The sequence below is a fragment of the Astyanax mexicanus genome, chromosome 22 (genome assembly GCF_023375975.1).
Source record: "Astyanax mexicanus isolate ESR-SI-001 chromosome 22, AstMex3_surface, whole genome shotgun sequence".
Taxonomy (NCBI): domain Eukaryota; kingdom Metazoa; phylum Chordata; class Actinopteri; order Characiformes; family Acestrorhamphidae; genus Astyanax; species Astyanax mexicanus.
In genome coordinates this window covers 35,812,225-35,825,221 of record NC_064429.1, presented here as the reverse complement: position 1 = coordinate 35,825,221, position 12,997 = coordinate 35,812,225, and the positions used below count along the sequence as shown (strand labels likewise).

The following is a 12,997-nucleotide window of genomic DNA, read 5'->3' as shown; positions in this document are numbered from 1 at the left end:
ATGCTAGTACTGGCACTAGTACTTACTCTAGAACTGGCACTAGTATAGATAGTGGTACTGGAAATAATATTGGCACTAATGCTTGTGCTGGCACGTGCACTGGCACAAATGCTGACACTATTACAAACACTAGTACTGGCGCTAGAACTGGCACTAGTCTAGATTGTGGTATTGGCATTAAAGCTTGTGCTAGCACTTGCACTGGCGTTAGTACTGATGCTAGTACTGATGCTAGTATTGGCTCTAGAACTGGCAATAGTATAGATTGTGGTATTGGCATTAATATTGGCACCAATGCTTGACCTGGCACTTGCACTGGCACAAATGCTGACACTATTACAAATGTTAGTACTGTCACAAGTACTTGGCACTATTACCGATGCTAGTACTGGCACTAGTATAGACAGAGGTACTGGTATTAATACTGGCATTATTACAGACACAACATCAGATGATGGCACTGGTGCTAATACTAATATTATTACTGGTTCTATTACTGGTTATACTGGCACTCCTATAGACAGTGGTACTGTAATTAATATTGGCACTAGTACCGACACTAGTACTGACACTAGTACTTGCTCTAGACCTGGCACTAGTGTAGACAGTGGTACTGTTATTAATAATGGCACTAGTACTGAGGTTAGTACTTGCTCTAGAACTGGCACGCGTATAGACAGTGGTACTGTTATTAATATTGGCACTAGAACTGGCACTAGTGTAGACAGTGGCAATGTTATTAATATTAGCACTATTACAGACACTAGTACTGGCACTTGTATATGCTGTAGAGCTGGAACTAGTGTAGACAGTGGCACTGTTAATAACATTGGCACTAGTACAGAGACTAGTACTGCTGCTGGTAAATGCTGTAGAACTGGCACTGTGGTACTGTCATTAATATTGGCGCTAGGACTGGCTCTAAAACTGTCACTAGTATTGGCAGTGGCACTGTTATTAATATTGGCACTGATGCTAGTGCTTGCTCTAGAACTGGCACTAGTATAGACCGTGGTACTGTTTGAATATTGGCACTAGTACAGATGCTAAAACTGACGCCAGTACGGACACTAGTACATACAGTGGTACTGTTATTAGTACTGGCACTATTACAGACACTACAGTACAGATGATAGTATTGATGCTAGTACTTGCTCTAGAACTGGCACTAGTAGAGACAGTGGTACTTACATTAATATTGGCACTAATACTAGTGCTGGCACTTGCAGTGGATCAAATACTAGCACTGATACGGACACTACTACTTGCACTGACAATAGAACTGGCACTAAGCCTGTAAGAGCCCTAAATCTAGAACTATTAAAGACATTAGTACTGGCACTAGTACTAGTACTAGTACAGGCTCCAGTATTGGCTGTAGTCTCTCTCCATTTCTATCCATTGTCTCTCGCCCAGTGTGATATCCTCCTCTGCTCCAGTACTTACTGTACTTACACTATTACAGACGCTAGTACTGGCACTAGTACTGGCACTATTGCTGGCACTACTACTTCTACCACAGGTTGTGGTTCTAAAGCCATCACCAATAAGGAATAACGACACTAGTAATTGCACTAGTACTTGCTCACACAAGTACAGGCTCTAGTACTGGCTGTTATACGGACACTAATCCTGGCACTAGTGCTAGTGCTGGCACACGTGCTAATATTGATACTATAAAGTAAAGTAGTGTAGAGTACAGATACAGTATTTTAGTTTGTTTGTTACTATGTAACTCTGCTGGTAAGCTACATTAGCCTTGTAGCTTCAGTGCTAACTGGTGTACATAAGCGTGCATTACACACACACACACACACAATCACACACACACACACAATCACACACACACACACACACACACACACACACACACACACACACACACACACACACACACACACACACACACACACACACACACAAAAACACACACACACACTCCTAAAAGCGTGAGAGCGGTTTTGAAGCTGCCGCTCTGCTGGGGCCCTATCTCTGGGGTTCCTCTTTCATGTGTGTGAGTGTGTGAGTGTGTGAGTGTGTGAGTGTGTGAGTGTGTGAGTGTGTGAGTGTGTGAGTGTGTGAGTGTGTGAGAGAGAGAGAGAGAGAGAGAGAGAGAGAGAGAGAGTGTGTGCACTGATATTATCTCAGTGGATTTTTTTTTTTCTCGCTCCGTGTCAAAGGTTCTCTCCCAGGGGGCGGAGCCTTCTCCTATTGGCCCCTTTCTGCCCCCCCTCCCCAGTATGAAATCATGGTTTTACCCCCCCCTCTAAACCTCCCCCCCCCGACTGTGCGGGTTGCCATGGACACTGGGAAGCTCCTTGTGTGATGTGTTTGAACGCCCAGAGGAACCGGCCCGCTTCAATGGGACTCAGAGAGAGACCATTATTACACACACACACACACACACACACACACACACTCACACACACACACACACACACACACACACTCACACACACAGACACACAGACACACTTACACACACCCCGTTCAAACCCAGTGGGGCCCTCAGAGAAAGAGAGAGAACTTAGGCAGAGAGAGAAAGTATGTTTTTATTTATTATGTGTTTAATCTATAGTTTAGCCCTTACATTTAGTTACATTAAAATGTAATTGTAGTTTAAACTTTTAAATTACCGTATTTCTCGGACTATAAGCTGCACTTAAAATCCTTTAATTTCCCCCAAAATCGTCAGAGCTCCTTATAATCCGGTGCTCCTTATGTATAAATTCTATCAGTCAGGTATTAAGGAGCAGTAAAGCTACTCCACTGAAGTACAGAGTTATACAGGAGTTTCAGTTTAGTTCTCCAGCTCCGAGACTGGAGCAGCATTAGCATTAGCCGCTTACCACCTGTAGCCTGTTGCTAACCCCAGCTAGCACTGCTGGAGCAGCATTTGCATTAGCCGCTAATTGCTAATGCTGCTGCACCCAGCCTTATAGTGTAGATCTGGAAATCTAAGCTTATTGTAAAAGCACGTTACTCACCCAAATAAACAGTTCTCCGGAGAGAAATCTTGATTAAAACTGTAGATTAACATCCAGCACTCGTTTAACTTTAAAAAAAAAAAAAATAAAATAAAATAATTTTTTTTTTTAGCTTTACTTAACTTAGTTACCGGGCATGAGACCTGCTGAATAGGAAGGAGAACATGGTGACACCCCTGTTTCTTACTAGTGTTACAAAATGCGCCTTAGGTTTAAGTTTAGTAGTTGTATTTTAGCTGTAGCTTAACTCTGTAGTTTAGCCCTGTGGGTTGTCTGTAGTTTAGGTACTTTGTTACCCGAGTTTCAGTTGTTGGTTAGCACTGTAGTTTACATGCTGTTTAGCTGTAGGTTTGCACTGATATTAAGCTCACCTTTAGCTACAGGTAGTTTAGCCCTGTAGTTTAGCCCTGTAGTTTAGCCCTGTATAATATACTATTCCTGTCTTTTAGCACTGAATGTTAATGCCTACAGCGTAGCCCTGTATATAAGTTAGCACTATACTTTAGCTGTATGCTAGTTCTGTACAAAAAGAGGTTGTGCTTCAGGGGTTCAGCATGTTTGTTGGGAAGTCCTCCCCTCGCTGGAGATCAGCGCAGGTGCAGTAGCCATAACAAGCTAAAAAATCTAAAGTTTTGTGCATTTTTGAGCCAAATATTACAAACTGACCATGAGGTTTTAATCAGATTTTATCAATAATTTAAAATATATTTCTAAAATGTTAATCTGACATCTGCCTGTACTTACCAGGATTACTGAACCTGAGTCAAACTACAGGAGTTCAGGTTCAAAAGTACCATTCAGGAGGAGTTCAGAACAGCTAAGGGGGTTTACACACACCTGGAGTGTCTCAGGTGTGTGTAGTGTGTAGTGTGTGTGTGTGTGTGTGTGTGACTGCAGGGAAATGCTGGTTAAGTTACAGCGTTTACTCTCCTCCACCAGCGCAAACAAAAGAGAGAAACGAGAGACTCTGAGAGGAAAAAAGAGAGAGAGAGAGAAGGAAAAGAGAAAGGAGAAAAATGGGAAGACTTCTGTAAGCCTTTCACTTACACACTCACACTCACACTCTCACACACACACACACACACACACTCACTGAGCCACATGAAGCAGAGGTTAGATTAGAGAGGTATGAAGGCAGAGTGTATGAGCCCCCTTTAATTATCTTCTGTCTGACTGCCTGCTGCATTCACCACACACACACACACACACACACACACACACACTCTTTTACTTTCCTCTTCCGCCGTCTCTTCAAACACACAGTCTTGAGTTTTCAGAGTTCTGTGTTCTGGAGCAGAGAACAGGGTTAGCATTTAGCGTTTAGCATTATTCGTATACAGCGTTCACTCAATCTTGTTACATAATGTGCTCAATCCTGTTACAGGTGGCTGGGTTGGGGTAGTGTTTCGGGCAGATGTGGGAGGCAATGTTGGGACAGTGTGGGGTCTGTGTGAGGTAGTAGTGTAGGGTAGGAAGGTGGGGCAGGGCAGTAGTGTGAGAGTAGTGGTGCAGAGCAGTAGTGCAAGGCTATAGTGTAAGAGTTGTGGTGTGGGGCAGTAGTGTAAGGCAGTGGTGTGGCACACTAGTGTGAGGCGGGGCAGTGGTGCGGGGCAGTAGTGTGGTGTGAGACAGTTGTGCGGGGCACTAGTGTGAGGCGGGGCAGTGGTGGGGGGCAGTAATATAAGGCAGTGGTGTGGCACACTAGTGTGAGGCGGGGCAGTGGTGTGAGGCAGTAGTGTGGTGTGAGACAGTTGTGCGGGGCATTAGTGCGAGGCAGGGTAGTGGTGCGGGGCATTAGTGTGAGGCAAGGTAGTGTGGTGTGAGACAGTGGTGTGAGGCAGTAGTGTGGTGTGAGACAGTTGTGCGGGGCATTAGTGTGAGGCAGGGTAGTGGTGCGGGGCATTAGTGTGAGGCAGTAGTGTGGTGTGAGACAGTTGTGCGGGGCATTAGTGCGAGGCAGGGTAGTGTGAGGCAGTAGTGTGGTGTGAGACAGTTGTGCGGGGCATTAGTGCGAGGCAGGGTAGTGTGAGGCAGTAGTGTGGTGTGAGACAGTTGTGCGGGGCATTAGTGCGAGGCAGGGTGGCGGCGGTGTTGTTTCTCTACAGGCTGAACTCTCGCTGACCCTGCTCTGTCTTTTGTGTCTGAAAGCTTTAACCAGTGTCAGCAGTGTCTCTACAGTGTTAACCTGATTTAAAGCTAAACCGTGTGTGTGTGTGTGTGTGTGTGTGTTGTTGTTTCGATGTTTGAAATGATTTAATGGTTTATTTGAATTTTGCAGTTGTTAATGTATTTTATTCTGCTGCCTCTTCTATGATTATGATTGGATGACTTGTATTGAGGGCGATAGTGATGGTTGTGATCACAAATGTGATTATATTGGTGCTGATGGTGATAGTGTTAATACATGCACTGAGGTGGTTCTGACAGTGGTGGTGATAATTGAGATAGTTGATAGTATTGATAATGTTTGTGATAATGTGATTACTGTAGTGGTGGTGATTATAATTGTAATAGTGATTGTGGGCATATTTGTGATAGAGATGTGGTGATAGCTTATGGTAATGGCTGTGGTGGTGGTGATTATAATTGTAATAGTGATTGTGGGCATATTTGTGATAGAGATGTGGTGGTGATTCATATTAGTGATGTGATTGTTGTGGTGATTATGGTGATATTTGTGATGACTGTGGCTGTGGTGATTATAATTGTAATGGAAGTGATAGTGCATGTATTGGTTATGTGGAGATTTTGGTTATTAGGGTAATGGCTGTGTGTGTCATGGTTGTCATGTGACCTGTATTAATAATAACTAATGAATGTAATATTGATGTGTTAAATGTGATTGATGATGGCTGTGGTGATATATGACAATGGTGGTCATATTTTTATGTTTGTCATAACTTGTAGTTGGAAGGAAGTGATGGTAGTGATTGTTTACATATTTGTGATAGTGGTGTGGTGATTGTGGTAATATTTCATGTGATTGTGTTGATGATAACTAATGAATGTAATATTGATGATGGCTGTGATATTGACGATGCAATAACTGGTGTTGGTATTTATAATTCATAGTTTACATATTTGTGATGGTGATGTGGTGTCTGTGGAAATATTTGTGATGGTGATTATATTAGGGGTGGTCATGTGATTGTGTTGATAACAAATGAATGTATTGATGTGATTCGATTCAATTCAATTCAATATTATTTATATAGCGCTTTTTACAACAAAGGTTGTCACAAAGCCGCTTTACAGGAAAACCAGGTCCACGCCTCTTATGAGCAGCACCACAGAGATGCCAATTTTATGGTGACACAGTGGCAAGAAAAAACTCCCTTTAAGAGGAAGAAACCTTGGAAGGAACCAAGACTCAGTCCGAGGAACCCATCCTACTCGGGTCGACCCGCTCAGTACAAACAAACAACAAACAAATAACAGAACAAAACAGTACAGAGAATTAATGTGAACTATGGCTAATATAACAGGTACTAATTTATGAATATAAGAATGTGATGGGCACAAACTATAGAGCTATGGCTAATACAGAAACAGATACTGAGTGTGTTAATGTTAATCAGTGCAGGGCTGCAGAGCTGGAGTACAACACAGCGGGCAGTGGAGAGCCAGGCTGGGAACATCAGGAACAGGGCATCTCCATACATGTAAAAGAGATAGATAGAGAAAACAGAAAGGAAAGGAAGAGAAAAAAAAGCAGAAGTTAGAAGGGTTGTGAAATAATTCTGATGAGTAGAAGGACAGGGCTGATTCCTGAAAGCTGGAACCACAGAAGGACACATCCAGGAAGACCGGCCGGCCAGGCGTCTCAGCACATGTGAGAAAGATAGAGAGAGAGAACAGAGAGGGGAGGGAAGAGAAAGGGGTTAGAATGGTTTTATAAAACTCTGCTGGAGTGGGATGGGCACTGGTAGCAGCAGCTCAGGACATGGGGAGAGAAAGAGAAAGCAGATGATTAGGACAGGGTTTATATTTGCTGGATAAGCTGTAAGAGGAAGAAAATTGTAATGAGACATTACTCAAAAGCTTGAGCAAATAGAAATGTTTTGAGTCTAGATTTAAAGATGGAGAGTGTGTCTGAGTCCCTTATATTAATAGGGAGGCTCTTCCAAAGTTGGGGAGCTTTATAAAAGAACGCTCTTCCTCCTGCATAGTTTTTTCTAATACGCGGGACTAATAACAGGCCAGCGTCTTGGGAGCGGAGTGAACGCGGCGGATTGTAAGGAGTAAGGAGTTCCTGTAGATAATGCGGGGCCAGACCATTGAGGGATTTATACGTCAGGAGAAGTATTTTATAATCTATACGAAATCTAACAGGTAGCCAGTGTAGGGATGAAAGAATAGGTGTAATGTGATCGAACTTTCTAGCTCTGGTAAGCACTCTTGCGGCTGCATTCTGAACTAGCTGGAGTTTATGGAGTAATTTATGTGGACTTCCAGCCAACAACGCGTTGCAGTAGTCCAGCCTGGAGGTTATGAATGCATGTACCAGCTTCTCAGCATCTTCCAGAGAGAGTATACTGCAGATTTTAGCTATATTTCTTAAGTGGAAGAATGCAATTTTGACTATGCTACATATGTGAGCATCAAATGAAAGAACAGGTATAATTACTGATGGTATAATGATTGATGGCTGTGGTGATTATGATAGCGGTGTAGTAATAACTGGTGGTGGTGATTTATAATTGATGGTTTACATATTTGTAATAGTGATGTGGTGTTTGTGGTAATATTTATGGTGATGGTTGTGCTGATGGTGATTATTATTGGGGTTATGTGATTTTGTTGATAACTAATGAATGTAATAGTGATTTGATTGATTGATTTGATTGATTGGCTGTGGTGATTATGACAAGGGTGTTATAATCACCACCACCACAGTTATTGGTAATTGGGAAGAAAGTGATAGTAACGATACTTGTAATACTTGTTACGATATTTGTAATAGTGATGTGGTGGTGTGGTAATAATTATAGTGATGGTGATTGCGATTATATTAGTGGTGGTCATGTGATTGTGTTGATGATGGCTGTAATGAATGTAATATTGTTATGTTGGGGATGGTGATGTGATGACTAATGTGATGGTGCTGATGTGTGGCGTTTGTGTATTATAATGAGATGAAAAATGTACATGCATTAAAGTAGAACTGTATGTTTAATCCTAAAAGCTGTGATTTATATTGTAAATTAATGACATGGTTTTAAATGTGCTGGAAGTTTAAGTCTGTAAACAGAACTGAATCTTTATTACAGCTTCACCACATAAATCTACATTAGAGCTTCAGAACCGGAAAAGACTCTTAATTCATCCAGACCGACCAGAACACCATCAAAGCCGTGAGGCGGCCGAGGCGAGGATTCTGCTCAGTCACTGGTTACAGTGGGAGGGGAATCTGATTGGAAGGCAGAGTTGTGGCAACTTTTCCTTGAATATGAGCGAAAATTTCCAAAACATGTTTCTGCTAATTAGCGCCTACGCCGTGCTAACACTTCTGCACCAGCGGGATCCAGAGTGTGTGAGAGTTCTTTAAGATGAGAAAAACATCGAGTCACATGTTTATTAAATGTTCCTAAATCAGTATTTCTTTAATGTTAAGCAGGCGAATCTTCCTGAAACCTTTTTTTAAAACATTGCTAAACATTCTTATAATGTTATAAGCGTTAGGTGGATATGTATAATACAAATGAGTATATAGTGCATAGTTATCAATATAGACAAAATAATGCACCGTATATAATAGTGTATTCAGCTCATACACTCTGCATACCACTACAGGCAGGAACATGCGTCTTATATACACCAGCACATATATGTATATATATATATATATATAAATTTATACTATATATTTTCTCTCTGTGTGTGAGGATAGGCTTTTGAGGTCTTGGCAGTTTCTCAGGGAGGGGTGGGGCAAGGGCCGGAGGGGTGGGGGGGCATTTCTAACCACATGTAAGAAACAGTAAAGAGAGGAAAGTTTCCTTTATCTCAGAATAAACGCTCCGACCAGAACACACAATTACACCCCAGCAACCCGGCCGAGCTCTCAGCACAGCTAATTACTTTAATTACAGCACTGCACTACCAGAGAGAGAGAGAGACTGGGAGAGAGACGGGGAGAAGGAGAGAGACAGGGCGAGAGAGACAGGGAGAGAGAGAAATGGAGAGAGAGAGAAAGAGAGAGAGAGAGAATGATGGTATAGCTACAGTAAACATTCCTTTCTCTTTCTCACAAAGTCCTTGTCTCTCTCTCTCTCTCTCTCTCTCTCTCTCCCTGTCTTTCTCCCAAACTCTCTCTCTGTCCCCGTCTCCCTCTCTCTCTCTCTCTCTCTCTCTCTCTCCCGTGTCTATCTCTTTCTCCCCCCCGTCTCCCAGTCTCCCTCTCTCTCTCTCTCTTTCAGTCTCCCTCTCTCCATGTCTTTCTCCCTGAATTTCTCCAAAACTTCCTATCATTTCCTTTCTCCCTCTTTCTATCTGGCTCCATCTCTCTTTCTCTTCCTTTCTCTAACTTTATTCCTGTCTTCCTTTCTTTCCCAGCCTCCCTCTCTCTCTCCCCTGTTTTTTTTTCTCTAGTCCCTCTCTCTCTCTTTCTATAGTCCCTCTCTCTCACTGTTTCTGTCTCTCTTAGTCTGTCTCCCTGTCTCTCTCTCCTAATCTCTCTCCCTGTCTCTCTCTCTCTCTCTCTCTCTCTCCCTTAAGCTTTTATTTTAATAATAACAGCTCTTAACCTGATATTGGTGGCTGATAATGTGTGTAATAATGCGTACAGTATTTTTGGCTGTGCCTCAATAGGATCCAGTGCCTCCCAGTGGAATATAAAAACATCGCATTTGGCTTGTATTTGACTTGTAAGCGCTGCATCGTCGCTAGGTTACCTCTATGTGGTGCATTACCGGCTGATAATGGCACTCATAAAATGCCTCTCAACCAATCACATTGCAGGTTTGGAACTAAATGTGGTATAAATGGTACCTCCATACTATAATGATACTCTTCTTTATTCTCATACTGATATATTTTCTTTGGTCTAATATTGATATTTTCTCTTCAGATTGATTAAATCCATTACACTTCTCTTATATTTGCAGACTTTCACTGCATCTTAACGTGGATTGTTAAAAATTCTTAGATTTGAAAGTGTTTGTTGTGAAATCTAGGCTTTCTTGGCTCAAACTAGAGCAAAGGTCACGATGTGCAACATCCCTGGGAAAGCTGACGTCTTGATTTTTTTTACTTTAACTTTATATTGATGTGTATATCATTGTTGCATTTTAGAAACAGAATCTATTGTGCAGTATTTGAATTTTTAGTATTATTGTCTCTGCAGCTGATCTCCAAAACTAGCCTGCTCTATTTCCATCAGCAGAAAAGCCCACATGCTGTTAGCTGCTACGCTAGCTCGCTCTGAAGGCCGTAGATGAGGAAATTCAATTCAAGAGAAAACAAAGCCGAACGCCAAAGAGGGAGAGCTGAATACCGCAGTGAGGAAACGTCCAAAACTCCCACGAGCCCCAGCTCAGCTCTCCCTCCGCCGGCCCCAGAGTCTGTCCCACTTCTGAAGCTGCACTGTCCTCACAAACACCAGACTGATCACTGCAGTGTCCCTCAGAGTGAACAGCTCAGCTCCACTGATCCTCAAACACTGCAGTGTCCCCTCACCTCCCTCTGAGGATAAGTTGAGCTGAGCTGTTCACTCTGAGGGAGGTGAAGGGACACTGCAGTGTTTTAGGGATCAGTGGAGCTGAGCTGTTCACTCTGAGGGAAGTGAGGGGACACTGTAGTGTTTTGGGGATCAGTGGAGCTGAGCTGTTCACTCTGAGGGAGGTGAAGGGACACTGCAGTGTTTTGGGGATCAGTGGAGCTGAGCTGTTCATTCTGAGGGAGGTGAGGGGACACTGTAGTGTTTGTGAGGATCAGTGGGGCCGAGCTGTTCACTCTGAGGGAGGTGAGGGGACACTGCAGTGTTTTGGGGATTAGTGGAGCTGAGCTGTTCACTCTGAGGGAGGTGAGGGGATGCTGCAGTGTTTTGGGGATTAGTGGAGCTGAGCTGTTCACTCTGAGGGAGGTGAGGGGACGCTGCAGTGTTTGAGAGGATCAGTAGAGATGAGCTGTTCACTTACACACTGCAGTGTCCCCTCACTTCCCTCAGAGTGAACAGCTCAGCTCCACTGATCCTCACACAGTGATTCAGCCTCCATAACGACCGTTGACTCATCCTGACTCATCCCCCGGGTGCTAATGTAAACCAGACTTTATAGATCAAAGAACAGAGAGCAGATCACTCAGACCCGCCGGTCTGCAGCAAAAACACCATCAGTCTACATCAAACACCATCAAATACCATCAGTCTACATCAAATACCGTCAAACACAGTCACTCTGCATCAAATACTATCACTCACCATCACTATCCAACACCGTTGCTCTACATCAAACACTATCACTCACCATCACTATCCAACACCGTTACTCTACATCAAACATCATCAAATACCATCACTATCCAACACCGTTACTCTACATCAAACACCATCACTCTACATCAAACACCATCAAATACCATCAGTCTACATCAAATACCATCAAACACAGTCACTCTGCATCAAATACTATCACTCACCATCACTATCCAACACCGTTGCTCTACATCAAACACCATCAAATACCATCACTATCTAACACCGTTACTCTACATCAAACACTATCAATCACCATCACTATCCAACACCGTTACTCTACATCAAACACCATCAAACACCATCACTCTAAATCAAACACCATCACTCTACATCAAACACCATCACTCTACATCAAACACCATCACTCTACATCAAACACCATCACTCTACATCAAACACCATCACTCTACATCAAACACCATCACTCTACATCAAACACAATCACTCTGCCTCAAACACTTTCCAGCACTGTCAGTCTCCAAACATCCCCTTTCACAAACACCATCACTCTCCGTCAAACACCTCCACTCTTAACACCTTCAGTCTACATAAAACCTCACTCTACATCAAACACCATCAAAACATCGCTCTAGATCAAACACCTCCCCTTTCCATTACCTCCATGCTCCAACACAATCACTCTACAGCACTCATCACTCAAGTGAATTTTCATGTGGGATCAATAAAATTAAAAATGTTAAAGTTAAGTTACAACCAACACCATCACACACCATTACTTTTAAACAGCATCAGTCTCCAACAAACACCTCCAAAAACAGCATCAGTTTCCAATCCAATCCAATCACTCTACATCAAACACCATCACTCTCCAGCAAACACAACCTCTCTCAAACACCTCCACTCTCAAACACTTTCAGAACATAACTTTCCATCAAACACCTCCACTCTTCAACACTGTCAGAACATAACTCTCCATCAAACATCACCAAGTTCAAACACCTTTACTCTACATCAAACACCATCAAATACCATCACTCTTCATCAAACACCTCCACTCTCCAACACCAAACACCATTATTCTCCACCTGATTTGCACATGGTAATGTTTTGGTTTTGATTGATGATGTGTATAATAGATTAAAGTATATGGTGATCAGTGATCTAAAAGATTTTGACTGAAGAGTGTGTAGATGTATATGGTGATGTATGGGTTTATAGATGTATGGATGAGGTATCAGGGTGGCTGATGATCGTTAGGGATGATTGATGTATAGATAGAATTGATAAATGGTTGATATTAAGCGGTGTGAAGTGTTTATTCTGGATGTTTCAGGCTGGTATAGCTGGTATCGCTGCCCAGCCCAGTTTGCTGCAGTGCGTTTAGTGTGCCAGTCTCGAGCGTTCACTAGGGAACAGAGCACTAGCGCTTTTCTCCTGCTGCTGCTGCTTTTACTACTAAAAATCATTCTAGATAAAACCAGAGAGGCTTTTACTGTTGTTGCTTGTAAGATATGAGTAAAAAGAACTAATTTTATAGAAGTTCAATACTTTTATAGAACAGTTTTTTTTTTTTTTA

General features: G+C 42.6%; 1 protein-coding gene across 1 annotated transcript in view; it reads left to right on the top strand.

The window, feature by feature from the left end:
* znrf3 (zinc and ring finger 3) overlaps positions 1–12,997 on the top strand; it is an 81,208-nt gene that overhangs the window by 49,903 nt on the left and 18,308 nt on the right. The gene's annotated exons all lie outside the window — the stretch shown is intronic.